The sequence below is a fragment of the Opisthocomus hoazin genome, chromosome 5, assembly GCF_030867145.1.
Source record: "Opisthocomus hoazin isolate bOpiHoa1 chromosome 5, bOpiHoa1.hap1, whole genome shotgun sequence".
NCBI classification, from domain to species: Eukaryota; Metazoa; Chordata; class Aves; order Opisthocomiformes; family Opisthocomidae; genus Opisthocomus; species Opisthocomus hoazin.
In genome coordinates, this window is record NC_134418.1 from 79,151,457 (window position 1) to 79,175,181 (window position 23,725).

Consider the following 23,725-nt stretch of genomic DNA (forward strand, 5'->3'; position numbering starts at 1 on the left):
AAATTCTTTGAAAGCTTTCAGTATTAGCTTAGTTCTCTTCCAGAAGTCTAAGGTAAGTTTTAATCACTGTTTCTGTCACAGGCAAAAGCAGAGTCTTTAAGTACATCGCAATGTTCCCAGACTTTAAGTGACAGCATCTAAGTTTTTTGTTTAACACACACATTTCATATCCTCACTTTTAAAAAAGTGTTACAGAAGTTTTATTCTCACTTTTAAACTGTTACTTTGGGCTTGAGCTGTAAAATTCAAAAAAATCAGCCATCAGCTTCCCTTTTCAGCACTGGAAAGCTTTGTGCCGGACCCGGAGGGAAAGTAGAAACAAAAAGGTCATATTACACCATTTGGAGATCCAGTGGACCTCTCACAGCAAGTTCCAATTGCCTTTATTTGGCAAACCATCACTGTGGAAAGATTGACTAGCTAATTCTATATATTGAAGGCTATGAAAACGATTGAAAAATTCCTTCTACTGATAAGAACTTAACTGAAAAACTAAGAGTTATCAAGACTGAGGAACTGGCTCTCCAAATCAACTGTCCCTTCACATGAGGAACACAGGTATCTTCCCATTCTTGCCTCCTCCGCTTCCTTCCCTCCCAGGAAGTAAATAAGATAATAGTATCTTATTAGATACACACTATTTATCTCCGCTGTTCTCACTTCTACTTCCTTTTATTTTGCAGAATAAATCCGCTGCTTTCCAGAAGATCCAGAGACCTGACAGAGATTCAGGGTCGCACATACAGTTCTGCTGCAGCCAGCTGCACCACACCTCTTAGTTCACATAGATCTATTGAGATGAATCACTTGGGTGAGTGAATCCTACACAGGTGCCTCGTGGAGCACTTCCCAAGGTTGAGAACCTTCTTGCACACAGGAACTTGTTGCTCGGGCATACTTTTAACTTCATAAAGATGGAGCCACTAATACATTTGTTGTTTTTGCACAGGCTAGGGAAGATATACATGTTAAGAGTCTCCTTTGCACCAGGTTATTCCTTTTTAAATGCCTTTTGTATTAGATTATTTTTTTATAGGGAACAAAAAACCTTTCTGTGGGACAAGTCATTAGCAGTCTCAAGTGTGGAAGCAGCCCAAACGCTGAAGTTGCCTCCGAGAGTAAAGACAACACACCCTTCTGAACAGCATTAAGCATTTAGGGACATAAGTCACTAATTAAACATACTAATTCTTAAGCCACTAATATATGCAGACAAATACAGTCTTACACACAAACATAAGCAGGTAATGCCTTATGTGATTCAAAATGTAGATGTATGGTTAAGTGCTTACTTAGGAAGAGACAGTGCATGAGCACACTTCTCTCTTTAAAGTACAAGCACACAGGTGACTAAACAGGAAAATTCTCTACTATATATTATGCAACTTTATTACCAAGTAAGTATTTTTCAAACACAAGTTAGAGTCAAATGAAACTCAAAAATTGAGGCAGAAGTAAAAATTAATCTACTCCTGTATGTTTCATATGCAAAAAATACCTGTCAACTTTTTTTTAAATGGAAAATTAATAGTTCTGAGGTTGCAGAATCTGAAAAACTTCTGTCTTAAAAGACAGCGGGTTTTTTTAGAAAGGTTAAGCAACTAAAAGCTTGGACATTACAGTTAAAACTAGTAACCTTACAGTCAAAACTAGTAATCCTGACAGAAGATGCTCATTGCTATACCTAATTATTAATGAAGTGATTAATTTCACCCTCTTCCCCAAACTGCAGGTCAATGATGACGAGCAAAGGCTACTGTGAGAATCTGGGAATCCCACCAGTTCCTAGTTCATTTGGATCTATCAGAAGGTCAGAGCACAGCCTAAGCCCCGGAGCCGATAAAGAGGCATTGCCACCTTTCGTTACTGCAGACAGAAGCTAAGCAGGATGCCATAAAAAACTGCACCCCGTCACACACAGAATCACATCATAAACTTTTTCCAGAGCTATCTGCTGCCATTTGAGAACAGCACATGGCCAGGTAAGTCCAGTGCAGACACAGCTCATGGGCCTCACATAAGAATACACACACTCTCAGCACCTCCACTTCGGGGTATCCCCAGTTTGAGGCTAACGCAAGGAAGAGGCACCTGCATGATGGCCTTCCACTCAGATTAATTTCCTCTATCACCAGGTCTTACTCTTCAGTTTTCAAAACACCTTTTTATTCTCTGCATTGTCACATATTAAACCCACACAGTTTCAACATATTACTATGATCTGCTGATATAATCCTGTCACTTTGGAATTCTGCTCATGGATGAGAATCCCATACAGAACCAATACCATAAAACCCTGCTGCCATCAATAAGCGAACTGAACTTAGACCACACAGTGGAAGCAACACGGACACATTGTGACTAAACAGCATAGTAATTTAAGATCTTTATCAGTATGATAAAGCTCATTATGATCAGCTCTTACTTGACAAGAAATCCAAGCTATCACGACCTGTTGTTTCTCAAAGTAACAGTTCAGTAACATTATACATTGCTTGGAAAACACTTCTACCGGCCAGAAGTAAACAGTTGCTGAGACACTGATCAAATAATTCCATCATAAAATGCTTATAGATACACTTTCCTCCCACCCCTCTATCTGAGCTCGCAAAGGCAATAAGGAGGGAGCACATTTATTTATGTAACCTGAATCATTCCAAGTGAGCCTTTATTCTTCACATCCAAAGAATTACAAACAACAGTGTTAGGCCATTCCAGACTTCACGGGTTCCCTGGGACCATATCACTAAGTAAAATGAAAAATCCAAATAAGAAAGTTTATTTTTTTCAATGTATTTGACACCACCTTTGGGAAGTGAACAAAGACGCACTGTGGAAAGCAGAAACCTGCACAAAATGTCACTGTTTGTTCCCCGTGAATGCAGAGGTATACTTACTCCAAGAAAGAAATTCCACCACTCTCCGGAGATTTCCTCCCTTTAGTTGAATCTAGTGCCAAGTTCACTCGGCTAAAGTTTGAGTTGTGTTAGCACGCCAGATACCAGTTCCTGTAAGTCAGGTCTGTTACTCAGCCAAAAACTAAGTGCCAAGCAAAAACTTGGTCTTACAATGTCACTTCAACGTTACATGAACTAAAAAATGACCAGTAACAGACCATCCTTGGCCCTTACTTCACACAATTCAGGCACTGCTTTTAACTGAAAATACTTGGTAAATATTTTATCTATTATGCAGCCTGATTTTTGTAATTTCTCCTCCAGCTATGTCTTTTGGACATGTTAAGGGAACACAAATTTCTGCATTGCTCAAGCAGTAACTACAGTATGGCTGCTGAAGTGTCTAAAGTTCCTTCAGAGGCTTCAGCTTCTTCTGAAGTCAGTCTCAGGTGACAAATTCTTGTTATACGAAAGCCATCAGTGTAAGACAAGTATTCATTAAAGTGTGGTCAAAAGAACTTAGGAAGTACAAGGACAGGGTGACTGATCTGCAGTCAGGAGGGAAGCAGCTACGTATGTGACAGCAAGAGAGGAACAGGGAAGATCTTAAACCAAAAGCAATACAATTTAATTAAAAATGAGAGGCAAAAAGAACAAATTAATTTGAAACAAAGTACGCCTGGCACCGAAAATCTCATGGTTTCAAGAGGATACATACATTACACTATCAGCATCTGCTATTGTAAGGAAGAACAAGCAGACTCAGATCCATGATTCTCAAATATCAGAATAAAACACCACTGCAAACATTACAACTGAACCAGACTTGGTTTTACTTTTTCTGAAAAACTGTTAAAGAAAATTCTTGATTTTTACACAAAATTTTTTAACAAAAAGATCTGCTATACGAAATGTATACATAGACTTCAGATCTTGTCTCTTTAACCAAAAATAAGGTGGAAAGTTTCCTACTAAAATATCAACGAATTGGAAAGATCCCAAGCAGCTTTTATGTAAAAGCACTGATCTGTTTTTTTTCCCCTACGAAAATATAATGCATAACTACTGCTTTACATTAAATGTACAACTACTTTTAAATCGGACATGAGTTTTCAATATATTTTTAAAATAAACGAACGTTAAGGCAAAGACTGCAGAATGAACTATGCAGAAGTAGGGCACGCAGTACATAAGTACACAGTAATTGTGGTAAGGCAAAGCACCACAGCATACGTGATCAGATGGAGCAGGTATATATAGGCTGCCACTTAGTGCTAGCCAATTGCTTAGAAAAGCAACACCACTGAGTAAAAATCTTTTGCTCTTCATAGATTCTCTTGATTTGAATCACAATAAAGAATAAAAATAGAAGGTAGAGGACAAAACTTTCTTTTGTTTTGGTTGTACTCAGTTAACGCTTCATATTCAAAGAAAAAGGATTTGTTTGAAGCAGTGCAATCACAACCTGAAAAAACTCTGTAGGCCACATATATCTTTAATAGATCTGTTACAGAATTATATTGTCGAATGAAAGACTACTGACAAGCATTCTTACTGTCCTATGAAACAGGCACATCAACAAGAAAGATACACCACTGCATCAATAACATGAACCTCTTTTAGCTATGCAAGACGAAACCAGCAAGCAATGAGACATGAATGAATTGCTGGCTGAGTTTATTTTTAAACTCTGACTTGACACAGAATATACTTTGCAATAAAAAGTCTGAAGTTAATTCATTAAAAACTGCAAGACAGAACAATCACCAGTTTTGCTTTAAAACATTTAATGATTTCATTACAGCAAACAGAATAAACTACTAGATAAACAATTAAAACCCCATTTATACCAAAGTATCAGATAGAATCATAGGTACTATTTTGAAGTTTGCAAAAGCAGCACATTAATGCCTTTGCCGATTCGTCTTCATACTTCATGCAGAGTACGCAGCAGAACTACTAGCAAACAGAAGCTGCTTTTCTCTGAACACTGATTAGAAACTCAAGAATGCAAGTCATAAGGGAAGGAAGAAAGGCAAATCCTTAAGAAAAATACGGCTTACCAGACAGACGAGTTTAGCTGTGTCACAAGTGCAGAAGAACAACTTTCTGTGTATGTAGAACTTGTTTATTTAGCCCTTTATGAAAGTTTCTCTCAAGAAATTAATTTAAATCACATGCAGGAGTCTGCAAAAGAGAAAGAGAAAGAATCTGAGCTGCTGAGCTGCTGGTTTTTGTTCTAAGTACATTCGAGCTATTTTCAGCAGCAATGGGCTTGCCTACAATCAAAATGAAAATGCAATACAGAATAACCAGCCTCCCAACTCCAGCTCAAAAAAAAAAAAAAAAAAAGAAAAAAAAATCAGGAAATCCATAGCAAAAAAAAGACAAACCTTGTTCATTGTCCAAATTTTTATTTAAAGAAACAGAAAGAGCAGGGAACAAGCACTGTGGATGATGAATGAGAATCCTGTTAAAAGGAAATCTGGGACCTTGAAGCCTATTACCTGTATCTCAGGAAATGAACCACCACAGATGCTTTGCCTTCTTCACACAAGGACTCATTTGGGATGGAATTTGCATTATATTTGCATATAAGTGCATCATACCTGGCTGATATACACATCTGAGGACCGGACAAACCAATTTACCACGACAGAAGCCAGTAGTCTGTTTCTAGCTTGCATTTTAAGTTTCCAGTTTCAGCACCAGTGCTATTCTGGAAGCTTAGTGACCTGACGCTGCTGGCACTCCCTTTTTTCTACCAGGGCCATTCAGTGACATGATGAAGATCTCACTCTGTTCCGCCACATCCCCGACAGCCAGCTTACCCTGCCCACAATGTAAAAATACTGGGAAACATAAAACACCAATACAAATTATGACTATAGGAAAAGACCCCAAAACATCTTGATGGGTACACAAAAGCTAATTACTTTGAAGTTTCAGACAACACAGGTGAGTTAAGTCAGTGGAAAGCTGCCTTTGTTATTCAACTTCTTGCAGCTTCTGCTGGTAGAGGAAGAAGCTTCCAAGATGTCCCTCTATGTATCTCAGCAATTCTGACAGACATAACTTTGCTTCACCAGAACAACTTTTCATATACGTCCACACTGTTAGGCACTGCCACTGCAAAACTTGTTACTTTTGTTCAAGGAAAAATTATGACATTTGAAGTTACTCTCTACTCAAAACCTTGAACAGGCTGGTGTGGTGAAATTACAAAATCTTTCAATATCTATTAAATTTCCAATCATGTCTACTTAAGCACAGTCATTTGAAAATGTTTTAGAACATCATGGGTCACCTTAATTTCTGATTTATTTGTGAACAGTAACTATTTGAAAGTTGTACTGACACATAAAACAGGATGCCAGACACACAAGCTTTTTCGTAAACTATTCAAATAGTAAAGCAATGCTCATTGTTAAAAACAAACACAAAAAGCATATTTGTTCCTGAAGACTCCTATAAAACTCATTAGCTATAATACACTTATAACAATAATGAAAAAGCTGCCAAGTGTGAAAATACAGCACAAATTCTTTCTGCATCAGCTCAAAGTCATCCATTTCTTTTGATCCCAACTATTTTTACTAGTTATTTAGTGTTACTGTAGTTAAAAGCAGCTACAACAAAAAACACCACCACACAAACTCTACATACTATCATTAAATGCACTTGGCATTCTAGCCAGGTTACTTCTTAACACATCCTGATCCCCTATGGCATCATGCATACCTCAGCCTCATGTAGTGGCAGTAGCTTAAGAATTGTGACATTAGAATAACAGCACATGACTACAAATACACATGCATTTTTCTTTAGTTGGATATGTATAAAAAGGTATTTAGGAAATTTTCTAGACCATCATCTGAAAAAGAAGAACTCCTGAAAAACCTTCAGCATTAAAAAACTCACATAAACAACATATCCTGAATTTCAGTCTCTGCCACAGTTTCATTTGAGCTACACATTGAAGGTGGATCATCTATTGAAAAACAAGTTGACTCATGCTTTCAGAACACAGGATTCAACATTGCAGGAAAGAACATGTAGGCAGCCAAGTTACTGTGATAGTTACATCTGACATTTCTAAGAAGCTAAGTTACCTCAGTGAACTACCCATGGTGACAATGTTAAAATACTTCAAAAATTCTCCCAGCGTGGCTACGAAGCACGTCTTGCTCTTACATACATATCTGTCCCAGCACGCATGGCAACAGACTCTTTGATCAAGACATTTCAAGAAGTGGGAAATTACCTACATCCCTCAGGGACAATGAATTGCAACCTGTGTGGATAGTACAGAAGTGACACACGTAGCATTTCTCACTGCTTTGTGGCTTCATAATCCCCACACTGAAGCTCTGGTTAGAGAACTCTCATCTTTAACAAAACTTTCAAAGGAGAGTGAAGTTTGTTGAATTACATGCAACAGAATTTTTTTTTTTTTAGTTGCTCTGTTGGCACGTTGGTTTCACACATAAGCAATTCTGTTCTGCAGTATCTCAGTATATCCTAATTAAGCTCTCCACATTAAAAAAGCAGAGCACTCCACCCCAACTAAAGAGTTTTCCCCATCATTTCCTTCAAACAATCAATGGTGGATGGGCCACCTCACTAATAATATTAGGTAATAATAAAGTAGCTAAACTTTTCTCTCCAGGTTTGGTATAACAGCGTTTCACCCCTAAATAACTCATTAGAAAAACTTGGAAACTGGGAAGGAAGACCAAAGAGAGGAAGCCTGGAATTGTGGGGTTTTTGGCTTGTGTTCCTCAGAAAGCACTCAAGAGCCAGCCAAAAGCTATCAGGCAATCTCTGATCCAGCAGAGTATCCACGAAGCCTTCTGAATTTGTTACAGAAGCACTTTATTGATAACTCACACATTTGATAGACAAGACATCAAGTATGAAGAATCATGCTCTCACTTCTTTAACACCAACTGATGTTTGTGCAAAATGGCAGATGTTTGAGGAAGAGATGCCTCTGCTGTTGTTCTTTCGAACAGCAGATCTGTGTTCTCTTTTAAAAGACACCATTTGTCGTTAGCTATATTCAGTTCTCATTTTTGATTTTGGAATTTATTAAGTCTATTCCTTTCCTCCCTCTCGCTCCCCCAGTTATAATAAAATTTTGTCTGGTGATAAAAAGAAATTATGTAAGACTAAAACCCATAGCCAGATTTTTGTAGAAGAAGTTTTGTAAATAAGCAGTTCTGCTATCACAGTAAATTGAGTTTACCATACAACTTAAAATGTGCTTTTCAGGAATCCTGATATATATGAGAACTTTCACAAAAGCTACAAAGTGTCACTGTCTTCATCAGTTAGATGTTTCTGAAGATGTACAAGGCTTTGACAGAGAGTCAGCATCTATGAATTTGTGACCTTCTTTATGCTTGAGATCTAATATATTAAACCCCAAACAATCCAAGATGCTTATCAAGACAATACATCTCTGGAAAATCAATCTGTTCTCTAAACAGAAGTTGGAAATGGCTAGCTCCAGATTCTCTGCCAGTCATCTTCGGCAAAAACGGACTGAATTTCACTGCTGCAGACTTAGTTTGATATCTACGGACTCAAAACCAACGTTTTGTCGGTCATTGAAATGGTTATAATTTTTAATACGCTTAATACCAGCATTATATAATATAGACTCCTTAAAAATTACAGTATCTTTGACCACCAAATAAATACATTAAAACACAAGGAGACTCTCAAGCCTGAAGTGAAATCATGTGCATTAAAACCCCCAACTACTAAAAGCATATTATCTAAAGATTTAAAGCCTCTCGGTCATCTGTTGTAACCAATTCCAATACTTACACCAATTTCCTATAACTGGCAGCAAACCCTATAACTGGTCTCCTCATGGTGTGAAAAGTGACTACAGTCACTGCAGCTATCACAGTGAAACCGGACCAAGAGAATGATCTGCTTGCTAAGAGCGCTATTTTGCTAGTAAAACTAACTTCCTCTGTTCCAAGAGTCAACAGTTAAAAAAGTATGGGGAAATAAATACGAAAAGGCCTTTTCAGGAAATGGAGAACAGAAGCATATTGTTTATCTTGCTCTTGATACACAATGCTAGTCCATTGTTTCAAGAACTTTGTACAAGGTTATTTGTCTTTCAGACTAATTTTCTGCTAGAATGTGTTGAACTACTGTGTAAGACCAGGGGGATTTTTTGGGAGGCTGCTGGGGGCATCAGGGAGCTGGGTTTCCCTGAAGGCCTAAACTTCGGACATGTAAACAAGCCAGGACTCTAAATCTGCATGCTCATTGTGACTTACCAACTCAAATGACTGGGTTTGTTGAACTAGCTGCTCAAAAGCATTTCTGAGCCCAAATCCAAAGCGTCAATCTTGAAAATACCCATTTTACATATACTCAAATTCCTAAGCATCTGTATAACTTTTAACAGTAAAGTTCCCAGTTATCAAAAATTCTCCTGATGGACCAATTAAGTGGTGTCTCATCTCGATGAAACCACTTTGGTGACTGCTGTCATGTACCATCTTGTGTTTTATAAACCTTCCGTCTGAGGCACAAACATCCATAACATGTTCTTGGGTTACTTTCACTCTTCACAAAAACTGTGAAAGATGGTGTTACCCCACCACATATGATTTTTAAAAAGAAACACCTTACTGATGGTCATTAAAACATTTGCCACAGACACTGAAAAGCTGGATTAAATTTCCGGAAGGATTTACAGTCACATCTCCCACTTTGCTGACAAAGAACACTAAGCATCAAGCTACTGTCTGGTCTTTTGAGGACACTGGCCCATCTTTCAGGTTAATTACAGACTTCATGCGGCTCACAGAGCAAGAGCCTAACTCTCTCTCTGTAGCTTAATAAAGAGAAAAATTTGAGTTACTCCTCCAGTTCCTCTGAAATATTACCACCCGAACAACATACAATATTAACATCTTCAGGCAGTTGGCCATGGATAGGACTCCGTCCCCTTCCCAGGGGAGAACTGCCATTGCTAGGCTCTAAGGCCATGCACGCTCCTGTGCACAGCTGCCCCTCAGTCTCAAGCTAGCCGGTCCATGCAAAGCAAAAGAAATTCATAGAAGAAACACAAATCCCATTTCCCTCCTCTCATTTCACGAAGATTAATGTTACAGAGCACACAAGGCCTAATGCCATTCTGTTCTGTCTTAAACCACCAGATTTTGGCCAGGCCAGCTTTACACCTCCACACTCCGCATTCAGTCTCTGTTCCAATTACCAGGAGTAAATCCACACAGGAATTCAGGCTTCTCAATAATTAACACAATGGTGTTCAGCCAATTTGCTAAGCTGCCAATTTAGTAAAGAAAAAATAAGATGCTTATATGAAAAACAGTTCTTAGCTTTACCAATCCAGTAATTTTAACATGTTCTGCTACTCACACCACAGAAGGTAGGGAACAGCAGACCTACGGCAACTGAGGCTTTCAGGCACTGAACACCAGGGTGAAGAGAATGATACTTGTCACCTCAACTGAGTACAAAACCTCTCATTAGAAGTCAAACAGGTAAAAGCAGTGTAGAGAACTGTATTTCCTTAAATTTTCCTTTAGTCAGTTTATCCATTTTGCTGCTATAATCCACTTCACTGAAAACACAACCTAAAGACATAAGCAACTGTGCAAAGCTTTGAAGGCTTCCAGCTATGGGTACATAACACTTCAGCATTACAGAATACAAGCTAATACTGACAGTCTGATATTTTTCTATCTTTTTTTTTTTTTTTTTTCCAAGAGACTGAGCTCACAGGCAATGTCTGGTTTTCAGCAAAACCCAACATTTGCATTTGGGTTTCCTACCTCTAATTGCAGCATAGGCTATTAACATCATAAAAAAAAGCTAAAGCCAGCCAAAGCTCATTGAGATATGATTGCCTCACCAACTCTCAGTTTGCTGCTCACATTTTCACACAATCATGACAGTTATTAACCCTCCAGGCTGCAAAGAAGGTAGTTATTTCAAGAGCTCAGGTACGTGCCCCCACTGGACTCAAGCCATTTGCAGCTACACTGCCTCCACCTTTGCTCACTACCATGTTGCTTATTGGTGAGAGAAGGTGCTGCCAAAATGCCTGAGCCTATCAAGCCAGCTCCTGCTCCCAGCAAGGACTCCAAGCATGCTGCCACCAAAACCTGAAAGAAGGGCTACAAGCAGCATAAGAATAGCAGAAAGAAGAGTTACCGCATCCATCAGTACAAGGTGCTGAAGAAGATCCATCCTGATACCGGTAATCTAACCAAGGCCATGGGCATCAGGAACTCCTTTGTCAATGACGCTATTAAATGTATCATGCTGAAAGCATGTCGTCTGGCACATCACAAGGAATTCTTGACCATCAGTTCCTCAGAGGTGGAATCTGAGCCATCAGTGTGCACTCGCAGCCCAGAGGGCCAACTGTATCCTGAGCTGCATCCCCAGCAGCGTGGCCAGCAGGGCGAGGGAGGGGATTCTGCTTCTCTGTCCCGCTCTGGTGAGACCCCACTGGGAGTCCTGCATCCAGCTCTGGAGCCCCCAGCACAGGGCAGACATGGACCTGTTGGAGCGGGGCCAGAGGAGGCCACAGCAATGATCAGAGGGCTGGAGCACCTCTACTGTGAGGAAAGGCTGAGAGAGTTGGGGCTGTTCAGCCTGGAGAAGAGAAGGCTGCAGGGAGACCTGATTGCAGCCTTTCCGTATTTAAAGGGGGCTTATAAGAAAGATGACAGACTTTTTAGTAGGGCCTGTAGTGATAGCACAAGGGATAATGGTTTTAAACCAAAAGAGGGCAGATTTAGACCAGATCTAAGCAAGCAATTTTTTTACAGTGAGGGTGGTGAAACCCTGGCCCAGGTTGCCCAGACAGGTGGTGGATGCCCCATCCCTGGAAACATTCAAGCCCAGGTTGGACGGGGCTCTGAGCACCCTGGTCCAGCTGAAGATGTCCTGCTCATTGCAGGGGGGCTGGACTAGATGACCTTTAAAGGTCCCTTCCAACCCAAAGTATTCTATGATTCTGTCTGCATGACATTCTGGCAGAACCTGAAATCAACCTGAACTGTCCTTATGACCACATTCTTTCACCCCAAACCACACATTCTTATGCCTTCGCATGAGTTGTTTCTATAGACTGATTCTGAAGGGATTTTTGCTGGGATAGCAGCGACAGGCTGGTTATTCACGAAGGGTGTGAAAACAAATCTGGCTACAAACCAAGCCATGTCAGCTTACAGGAAATCACAACCCATTCTGACTTTGGGCAATATCAGAAGCAGCAGACTGAATTTGAGTCAGTTCTCCTATGGTCCCTCCCAGCATCAAAGAGAAGGGATCTTCAGGTCATCTTGTCCATCTGCTTCATAACAGCAAAACTGACAGTAAGTGTGTCATTCCCCAGACTTCTGATCAGCCTGTTTCAGAGGGCTTCCAGCAAGAAAGATATCCCGACTTCTTTAGGCACTCCAGTACTTCATCATCCTTGGCACATTTTCCCTAGCTCTAACCAAAGTGTCCTTTCCTGTAATTTAAGCTTGAAATATAGCAGTTCAGGTGATTCAAGCTCAAATTCCAAACATGCACAAGTGTATGCCCAAGAGCTTCACAATTGTCAGCCTACACCTTCTTCATATTGCATGGCACACAGACAGCACAGCAAGTCTGAGGGCCTGCAGAGTAGCCACAGATATCAGTGAGGCTCACCCAACAGATAACACTAAAGGAAGTAATATGACTTAAAGAAAATACTACGTTAGATAGGGACCCAGCTCAAAATCTCTTACAGATGTAGAAATTACCTTATTCAAGAGTAGAGCTGAATCACTGCTTTCTTTAAAGGTGGCATGAACCCCCTTTATAATCAGCTCAGTAGGCCTGTACAGTAAAGCTGTTTCTCACCCTTCCACTTCTAATAAGCTAGAACTGGCCTGTCAAGCTTGTGGCTTCATGGTATTGGCAGGCACAGACTTAATTTATGAAGCTAGGCCTACAGAATAAAGGCAATAGATAAATTATACACAGCATGAACTCCGATTCCTGCAGAAGTTCAAAAGCTCTAGGGCTGCAAGAGCCACAATGGAAAGCCCAGGGCATCAGAGTGTGATCAGTATCAGCGTACCTCGTATGTAGAAACATCAAGGCTCTCATCAAGGCCTTATAAAATTGAGCATGACCCCAAAAATAGGCTTTAACATGTATCAAATTGATGGTGATTCCCAGAGAGATGCAGACAGTAGCTGCATCATGTTTTCTTTCCCACTCACACACCAGTAGATAAATGTCAGGACTGAACACGTCAGTTCATCTCTGTCGTGGTTTAGGCTGGCTGGACACCAGGTGCCCACCAAAGCTGCTCTATCACTCCCCCTCCTCAGCTGCACAGGGGAGATAAAACAGAATGAAAGGCTCAGGGGTTGAGACAAGGACAGGGAGAGATCACTCAGCCATTACCGTCAGAGGCAAAACAGACTTGACTTGGAGAAATTAGTTTAATTTATTGCCAATCAAATCAGAGTAGGGTAATGAGAAATAAAACCAAATCCTCAAAACATTTTCCCCCCTCCCTTCTTCCCGGGCCTGACTTCACTCCCGAATTCTCTCCCTCCTCCCATCGGGCAGCGCAGGGGGACGGGGAATGGGGGTTATGGTCAGTTCATCACACGTTGGCTCTGCCACTCCTTCCTCCTCAGGGGAGGACTCCTCACCCTCTGCCCCTGCTCCAGTGTGGGGTCCCACCCACGGCAGACAGTTCCCCACAAACTTCTCCAGCATGAGTCCTTCCCACGGGCTGCAGTTCTTCACAAACTGCTCCAGCGTGGGTCCCTTCCACAGGGTGCAGTCCTTCAGGTACAGGCTGCTCCAGTGTGGGACCCCCAAGGGGTCACAAGCCCTGCGAGAAAACCTCCTCTCCCCACGGGGCCACAGGTCCTGGCAGGTGTCTGCTCCAGCACAGGCTCCCCATGGGGTCACAGACTCCTTCAGGCATCCACCTGCTCCAGTGTGGGGTCCTACCTGGGCTGCAGGTGGGAATCTGCTACACCATGGACCTCCATGGGCTGCAGGGGCACAGCCTGCCTCACCACAGTCTGCTCCACAGGCTGCAGGGGAACCTCTGCTCTGGCGCCTGGAGCACCTCCTCCCCTCCTTCTGCACTGACCTTGGTGGCTGCAGAGTTGTTGCTCTCACATACTCTCACTCCTCCATCCTTATGGATGATGGAGATGGGCTCGGTCTTGGCCAGCAGTGGGTCCATCTTGGAGCCTGGTGGTACTGGCTCTATTGGACATGGGGGAAGCTTCCAGCAGCTTCTCACAGAAGCCACCCTTGTAGCGCTCCCACTACCAGAACCTTGCCACGCAAACCCAGTACAGCCTGCACCTGATCAGAGCAGTATCATCAGTGGATGTGTACAGCTGGGTGTTTTACACAGCAACATGCTCATACTGTCTTGAAAGGCCAAAGCTACAATCTTGTTAACTGCACACATTTGGCTCAGAATTCTACAAGAAAGTCTCATGCCCTGGAGAACTGGCACCTGATTTTTTGGATTTGAAAATCTTGACAACCCCAATTACAGTATTATTGAAACTCATGCTTTCCAGACTATCCAAATAGAGACTGTTGTAACTTTGAGGACAGATAAGTTAGAGAAGTATGTTAGAGAAGGGGAATGATATAGCAGCAAGAAGCTGCTAAATGATGTTTCTTTTTTCAGTGATGGCAAATCAGCTGGGCAATCTCCTCTTCTGCAGTATGATGCATCGTGATTGGCAGGAAGCCCCTAAAGCAGAAAACTGATCTCTTTCTGTTCAAAGGTCTCTGTTCCTGAAGATCACTTCTCTAGATTTGCCAGTTCCTCACACTAATATCCTGGAGGGAATGGAGGACTTGGTTTCTAGAAAGTTCTTCAGCTTCCAAAGGTGAAGTTTTAGCACAATGCCAACATCCCCCAGAGGATACTCCATATCCAAATTAGCCCTAGCCCATGGGGGGCATGGCTCAGGAAATCAGTGCTGAGTTTTGTTTGTTTTGCCTTCTTGTTAACAGAAGCACATTAGTATGTAGTCATTTATCATGTATCGCTTCAGCTAAGAGAAAATGAGAGATGTTCTACAGTTTTGTTTGCTATTTGTGTTCTCTGTGGTACCATTAATTGCAGAACAGGCTATTAGTTTGAAACACTCGTTTGAGATATATTCATGCTTTTCCCAGCTGCGGAAAGACAAGCTGATGTTTGCTGTGTTTAAGGCAACACCAGATGTTACACCTGTATTGCCAGTCAGTTGTTCAATGTTGAATTCTTTGCGGGCCAGAACTAATTTTTCACCTAACAGATCTAGACCCTCGTTTAAGTGGCAGGGCAGAAGTTGTTGTTGGTGATGTTACTTAGAGGATTTTTAGCAATTTCCTAATTCTCCTCCCTCAGTACACTTTCATTGCTGATCAGTGGACATCATTAATTAATAAAGAATCTACAACTGCAGACGTTTTCCACCAAAGGTTTTCTCCCTGCGTAGAAAAATTCCTCCACATGCAAGACAGTCTACAGGCACAATTCTAAAATAACACTTCCTTGCTATCTGCATTTTTGGTAGCCAATATGACAAATGCTGAAGGGCTACACACACTTTTCAAGAGATGCAGGGTATGCTTCTTATGAAAATCAGGCCTTTTAAGACATCCCAGTTCATATAACAAAGGCCAGTGCCAACTAGGAAGGTCAAGACAAAAGTCCTCAAAAATATTCTCAACAGCAACAAACTGACAGTTGGAACAACACGACTGTATGTATTTTGCACTTTGGGTAAACAAAGCAGCACCTGTGTCCATACCATAAACCAAAATCCACGGCAGTTGAAGTTCTACAGAAGGCAGCCCAAAGAGCAGAAACGAAAACATCACAATCACATTCAGGCAGCCCTTAAGCTACGTGAGAACTGGAAGTCAAAGGTAATATAATTTGAAGTAGCTATTTTTTATACCTGAAGTGTTACACTTATTAGGTAATTTCCTATTTTGGAAAAGAAAACATATGGAAAGGCGGATTTCCCTTCCTAGAAATTGTTTTACTTCCTCAGAACTTTAACATCCTCTGTTTTTCAGAGTCATCCATCTATTAATATACAAAGCTCAAAAGACCCTTTTTTGCCTCAAGGTTTTTCAATTTTTCATGAGCTCGGTCTGGTTCAAATTCTAACCCTTAGACAAAGATCACTACAAGCAACAATGGACTAATGAATGTTTGCACTCGAGAAAATCAAAGGATGAAGTCAGCGACTTCTGCTATCCTCTGCTTCTAAAATGGCTTGAAAGCTTTACATACATGGAAAAGCAAAATTGAGAAGTTAAAAGGTAAATTTTCTCTACTATATTTATACCCGATGGTTAATCATCCCAGTTTTCTACCTTACCTCCTGAAAGAGAATGTAGAGATAAAAAAAGTTGTCAAATTACAATGGTGTACATAAAAAGCATTAAAAATACAGACATATATTAGAAATATAATTATTACAAATGCAGTGTCCTGAACACATTAAGCTCCTTACCTTTCCTTGTCTTCTACTATGCACTTCTTGACTTGCAACTTAAGCTCACAGACATTTGATTCCTACAGCAATTACACTAATTGCTCATAAGGCAAACAGCAGAAAAGCATTTCACATTAATTTTTTAGCCTTTGCATTTGATCAGCAAGGTGAAAAGAAATGACGTGATCGACAGTTATCTGAAGGCTATAGTTTGAAACCAGAGTACAACAAAAGAGTGGGGGAAATCACTAATAGTTTTACGTGTATCTGTACAGTTTTTGGTTATTTATAACAAAATCAGCTTACGACAGACTGATAGCATGAACCAGAAACGTGAGTCGAGATCAAAGTCTAAAGTGTCCCTAAGTTGAGTACTTCGAACCGTTTTTATAGTACTTTTTAAAATACAAATAGCAATGAAATATAAACAGACCAAGACTCTCTGCTAACAACTATTATGTGATCTGTACCTAAAGAAGTCAACATATGAAATCTTTCTATGATACATATTCAAATATTGCTGCCTTTGTAATGACAATAAGCTATCTCTATATCCTGATTCATCCTCTTCAGGAAACTAAGTTGACTCCTTACCTTGATTTAGATGGTGACATTTCAAACTTTCAGGTGTGTCTGATACAGACAGCAGAGAAAGTTAAGCATGATAACCCACCAAAACTACACTGACCTCAGTTTTCAAGTCTGGTTAGCCTTTGTAGGATCCCAGTTTGAAATGCACAATGTAATTTGAAAGCAACTTCTGATGTTCATCAAGTTTAAGAGTCATAACTATGTATCTACCTTGACATCCAAAAAACACGATAAAATTTGTGTGTATACACATGTAAAGTCACTTCCAGTAATAAATATACTATAAATAAGGCTAGTAGATTCATTCAGATGGTGCCAATCTTTTCAGCACAGATCTTACCAATGATAATAAGACTTAAATGACTATGCGAATTAAACCCCCCACCCATTATTTCAAGTAACAGAAATAGGCACAAGTGCAACACTTTTCATCTTTTATTTAAATCTTCCCAGTATTCTCCAAGAGGCATTTACTAGGCACTTTGAGCTGAACGTAAAACTAGAATGGTAAAAAGCGGGATACTAGCTTTTTCAGTGGGATTTTAAAAGCATACAAATTTCCTGTAACTATTTTTATTGACAGGGAGGACTTCCCTCATTCCCTTCAAAGGGAGAGCTGCTGAAAATACTATAGCAATCATTTCATTTGTAAGCTTTATTTTGCTAAACTTCTATCTGTCCTTTTCAAATAAGCAAATATTTAAATAAAATCTAAGTTCCTTGTTTAGAATGCGTCCTTGGAAAGAATACCATACACGCCCAGGTTTGAGGTAAGTCACAGAAGAATGACTACCTTGAAGTCATGACCTTGCTTTTAAGAGTCTTACTCAGACTAGATTCTTACAAGCCTAGACTTGAATTTTAATTTCGGCACTTACAGCAGGAGATACTAATTTAGGATTATGAGAAACAGGAAATAAGATTTCACAGTTTTGCAAATCTAAGGGTACAAATTTTACAGTCGGATACTGTACCCACCAAAAGGAGGTAGGGGCCTCAGAGTATAGTTCCAAACCTATCCCTAAGGAAGTTCATAAACAAAACTATTTGCTTTTGGGCACTGATAAGCTAAAAATCCTTCTAGCTCTTTAAAAAAGTCCTCAGCAGAAACTATCCACACGCCAACACTAGAGAAAATAAGTCCAATAACAAAAGGATTGGCTTCTTTTAAGACGATTTAATTGACACACATGATTAGAATGCTTTTATTAGAATCTTTTGGGTATTGAATGTGAAGCTTTCACAGCATTATCTGCAATTAGTTCAGAAAAAAACCACACTTTTAATGAATGTAAAGAGAAACTGTTCCTAAACATGTTGGAAGATAAAGTCCATAGAAGTCTAACTAAAATTTACACAATACTAAAGATGACAGCAGAGTTACACAGATTTCCGAGAGGACTACACACAAGAAAGCTTGCTACATAATTATTCTTTTAAGCCATGTCTGAACTCATGCCACCTTCAAACTTCCAGCTCAGCTGATAATTTGAAAACCAGGTATGTGCACTGGACACCTTCAATAAAGAATTTGCAGTCCTAATACACAGGTCTGAAAAGCAAAACACACAAGATCTCCCACTAACATTCTAACCATTTGCCCCAGTTAAAATAACTCGGTACAAAACCAATGGACAGGAATAAGAATGGAGGATTGTCCGCAGAGATACAGAGCAGAAGGAGCAGACAGCTCAGAGTGTAAATAGCTGGTTTCATAGTTGTTTTGGGGTACTGATTTCAGAACCAGAGAATCAAGATCCCTCTTCTACAGCGGCCAGCTAAACTGAGAACCACAGCAACTTCTTTCGTGAAGTGGCCTCCGCGTTACTCCATTGCTGGTGGAGGACAGCTAGAGAGAACCCTGTTCCCATAATCGATATTCACATATCTATTTGAAAACATGGGTCAACCTTCTAATGCTTCATACAAAATACTCAAAAACAACAAAAACTTCACCATGTGGGTCGCCCAAGAACAAAACTGAACATAAAGAATAAAACCACAGAAAGGAATCCATGTGTACATATGAACAGTAAACACAATTAGAAAAACATCTGTGGGAAGTCCTGACACACTGTGTATAGGTTAGAAATTAGACTAGAATGCAAATACAATTACTTTTTTTTTTTTTTTTAAAGACTGCAAGAGACCTTGGATACTCAACCATGTGAATTCCTCAAGGACCTGGCTCATTTTTCCTCACACCTGCTTCCCCTTCGCTCTCCTAAGCAGTGTGTTGTAGCTTTTCCCAAGAGGCCTGATTTCTCCATGGCATTTTTGAAATCGGATTTTTTTTTTTTTTTAATGTTCCCCATCAGGAATGCTATTGTTTGGGCCTCCATCATCACACAATTTAACTACAGTATCTGAGCCTGCATATTTTTAGGTAATGCTTTCTGATCTATGTAAGATGCACCCCATGAGACCAGTCTAGTGTTTTGGTTTTTTTTTTTCCTTTGAAGCCATCATACCTGTCCAAGCCTCAGAACAGTGGGCACATACAGCTGGCTCCTTGTCTTCTCAATGCCACAGTTATATCTTTCTCCTCTTCCCTTTCAAGCTCTTTCATAATTATCTTCTTGTCTCCTTTTGCAACTCCCAAAAACTCTCATCACAATTTTGGACAATATCTGCTCAGATTTTCCCACGTAAGTTTCGTAAGACAGAGTAGCCTTTTACCATAAGAACGCTTCCCAAATTTATCTACAGAGCTACTATTCGCTTGTTCCTCAAATCCCTTTTAAATCTTCATTTCCGCAACAGGAAATCTGGAAACCACGGGTATCATGGTCAAGTAGTGGTCAAAGCCATCCGTTAATAAACGTGCTCTTCAGCTTACCTGTGCACTCAAGTGTGGCCCATCTTTTACATTCAACACCTACTACAAAGAGAACTTGACCCCAATCCTTTCTTCACATGGTGATGATCTAATATTGACAGAAACAATTACTTAAAATCAAGAGCTTCCCTTCAAATAGCAACTCAGATGACAGTCTTTTTATCCATTCATTAGGAAATCATTAATCTGCCCTTTCTCTTCTGCTGGCTAGCGACACAGAGAGTGAATGCCAGAACTGAAAATGGAATGCATCTACACAGAAATAGCATAACACCTATTTGCTCTTGTACTGTAACACCTATTTGCTGTTGTACCTTCTGTAGCTCTCTCTTAGTCATACTGATATGTTTTTTCTCATTTGTGTTTTTAGCCAAGTAGTGACTTATTTACACTTTAGCAAAATGTATTTAAGATGATTACACCACTAAATATTACAAAAAGTAAACAAACTCACACACCTGGATTAATTTAGCATAATATCTCTGCAATTATTTTTGTCTTGCTCATAAGAAAACTGTTGCCTCAAGCTGGAAGGCATCCTCCTAACGCTTCACTGTGCTATGTGTTAACTAGAATAGGTGCAGACTTCCAAACAATTTCTACAGAGTTTGCAGTCCTGACAATAAAGTCTGTCCTGAATCTGGCCTTTGCTCAAGACCATTAATCAGTCACCTGTGAATCAAAAGCCACTGTCAGAAGCATGTGAACGTGTAGATCTACAGCTATGCAAATAAGGAATTAAAAACCTCTCTCGTGCACTTGTTTAAAAGTAGAATGATAATCTGCAAGGCTCAGATTACATGATCCGTATCAGTAAAGTGACCCTTATAGAAGAGGTCTTTCAAAAGACTTGAATTTGCCTGATTATCTGCATGTATGTCAAAACAAAGTCTTTGGTTTGGTCTTTATTCTACTGTCAAACCTGTCAGCGTCTTACTTAGCTCTCATACAGTAGCACTTCATTTGATTAGCCTCTTTTGTATTTTACTTATTCAGAGTAAACCCTTCGATTGCATCAGTCACACTGAAATTATTATTTCCTCAAGCTTCCTAACAAATACAGATTTCTCCAAAAGAAAAACAGTGCAATCACCATGAATTTGATTATCTGGGAGAATGCCACTGCTTAGAGTTCCACATTCATTAAATATTCACTAGAAATTAAACAAAATAAAAATTGTGCTGGCTTCTGTCAGAATTTGCTTATTAAAATGTATAAAATGCATAATTGGCTAGAAGGAGCAGTGTGATGTGCATGATCAATATACAACTTAAATGATACATACTGAGTGTTCTCCACTGGCATCCCTTTGATTTGCTACTGCTTGCTCATCTCTAAAATCCTTACTACTAGTAGTAAAAAATACAGGGTTCATACCTAAATCAGACAACAGCTGCTTAAGGTTTCAAGAAGTGTAAAGCACAAACCACACAGCAGTCGGTAGCATGACCTCTATGTTCAAAAGGGAATTATTTATTATACACTTCATCTAGGCAAATTACTACAGTTTAGGACTGCCTCAAAAGGTACAGTCTTTTTGAAATTCAAAACTTACATAGATATCTTATGATGTTTAAAAACAGCAACTGAAATACCAAGCCAAAGCTGGGGCCACCTAATCCATTAACCCACCCCTCACAATTGCCCATACTGGCTGCTTCACATTCTGTGCTAGAGATCTACAAAACAGCCTTCCTAAAATACAATTCTTTGTCACTCTCACCAACTAGTATTCACCTCATGCCAATTATTTATTCATCCTTATTTATCCTAGTTCACAGAACTACAAAAACTCTAATTACCAGTGTAACAGAATATAGAATTTGAGGTTCTCCAATGAACATGAAATTCAGTGAGAAACAAGCATTTAGTACCTTACAAATGTCGGCACCAAGTTTTCAAGCAGCTGCAAAAAGACAATATCTTGATTTCAGATTATGTTTATGCTTACAAAAAAAAGAAATATTTTTGGTTTTATAATTGTGTCTGATTTTTTGATATTAAGAGAAAATGAACAAGGACAGATAACATTCAAGCACCCAATTTAACTGTCTACCCCACACTTTGTTCTGTTGCCCTGAATCACTACTTTTCCCTTATGGTCACTTTAAATAGTGCAAATACTGCTCATAGACATAAAGACTTCTCTAGCAATGCGTAATTTCTAGTTCATGTGTTTTTTTCAGACATCATAACTGATCCAGACAACTGAATTATGGACAGTAACCCCCCCCTCATTTGCTAAAACTCAACTTCAGCAATGTACTAGCTTTTAGGAAGTCAGTCCTAATGGATATCCTTGTTCTAGTCATATTCAAAGCAGTTTATGAGGTTAGCTGGAAACACCCATGAGATGTTTTGTTTATATTTGTATTTTATTCTAATCAAAAGACCAAAAGCAGTCTTAATCCTGTTACGAACTGAAATTTGCACTTTTACAGGTTTTGTGTTATAGTCTACAATGCTTTTGCACTTCCTCTAATTAATCATAGTAAAACTACAAATCTGACCACTCTGCTGTCATAACTCATTCTAACTGTCCTGTATGTGATAAACTCAAGTCCTAACATCTCTTCTACAATTTACATTTCAAAAATCCATACCTCCATTCTTTTATTGGTATTCCTTATTGCTAAATCCAGTGACAGATCACTGTATTTCATCAAGAACACCTCCCAGATCTCTGTAATTAGCTAATTGGACTTTCAGATTCTTACCTCAGGTACAAACATTTATATCCTGTTGACACAGGAAACCTCGTTGCACCTTCTGCACCTTCATCGCTTACTACTGACGTGAAGTTTTAGTAGTATCTGTGCCTTCTTGGCACACTGCTTTCTGTGGCTTTGCACAGTTGTGCCTATCCCACCGAGAAATATGTGGCTTTATTAAACACGGTAACACTCAAGGTACACTATGGTGATGAAGCTTTACATTCAGGCTACAGTTAATGAGTCCTCAGACAACATGGCAACGCACTGAAAAGAACACTCTGTGGCTGCTCTTGACACAGTCCCTATCCCTTCTCATCATGGGCTACCCCATCCAACCCCAAGCCTCTCCAGAAGCGTTACGACGACCTTTCAGCCTTGCTGCAGTTGAACTGGGGCCTCACCTAATGATGCTGCTAAAAAAAAAAAAAAAATCAGTAAGGAACCAGACCTATTTGTTTTAAAACTGTTTGAAAAAACACAAAGACCCTTCTACAAACAAATGTAACCTTTAGAAATCAATGCACTTTACTGCTTTCATAAGCCTTGACGAATTTGATTTTCATTTATGAGGACTGCAGTTACTGATTCCATTTCCCTTGGGTTTTCTTATGCATCCTTTCCTTTTCTCTTGGGTCCTGAAGAAGCACAAGAGTAAAAACACCACACCTGTGGACAAATATAGCTAATCAGCAACTGCTGCTAAACTAAGGATAGCTTTAGTTACACATCAAACAGTTCAGTCGTACACTGCTTTAATACTTGTACATTAAATGCAAGACAAGTGCCCTAACAATAAGTAAAGCTTTCATTATTCTATGCCTCAGCATTATTTAACAGCTATTTTTTGAAAAGGCTAATGAAAGACTTTACTGAATAGTTCGATCATAGCAAATATTAGAGAAAGAAGGGTTGCTTCTCCTTCCATCATATTTATTCCCCCATCCTTTGAGGACTGGGATCTTCAGCACCAACTCTTAAAAAAAGCATACTATGTTACTCAGGTTACTTAAGAATACAGAACCACATCTGTGCTATTCAACCCCCTGATGGTGGCTGGTGAGGTTTTTAAGGGTGGATGAATCAGAACACTATCTTTATTCATTACAGAAAGATGAAAAAAAAAAAAAATCTATTTAGGGAAAGAAGTTAGAAAC

General features: G+C 39.7%; 1 protein-coding gene across 7 annotated transcripts in view; it reads right to left on the reverse strand.

Annotated features, from left to right (window-relative positions):
* The window catches only part of SORBS2 (sorbin and SH3 domain containing 2), a 246,472-nt gene that overhangs the window by 146,120 nt on the left and 76,627 nt on the right, over positions 1-23,725 (reverse strand). For 5 of the 7 annotated variants that reach the window (XM_009940196.2, XM_075421865.1, XM_075421864.1 and 2 more), the window contains exon 2: positions 4,961-5,084. The exons of the other annotated variants lie outside the window; for them this stretch is intronic. The gene's annotated coding sequence lies outside the window, so the exon portion shown is untranslated. The remainder of the gene's footprint in view (positions 1-4,960; positions 5,085-23,725) is intronic. 7 annotated transcript variants of the gene reach the window in all.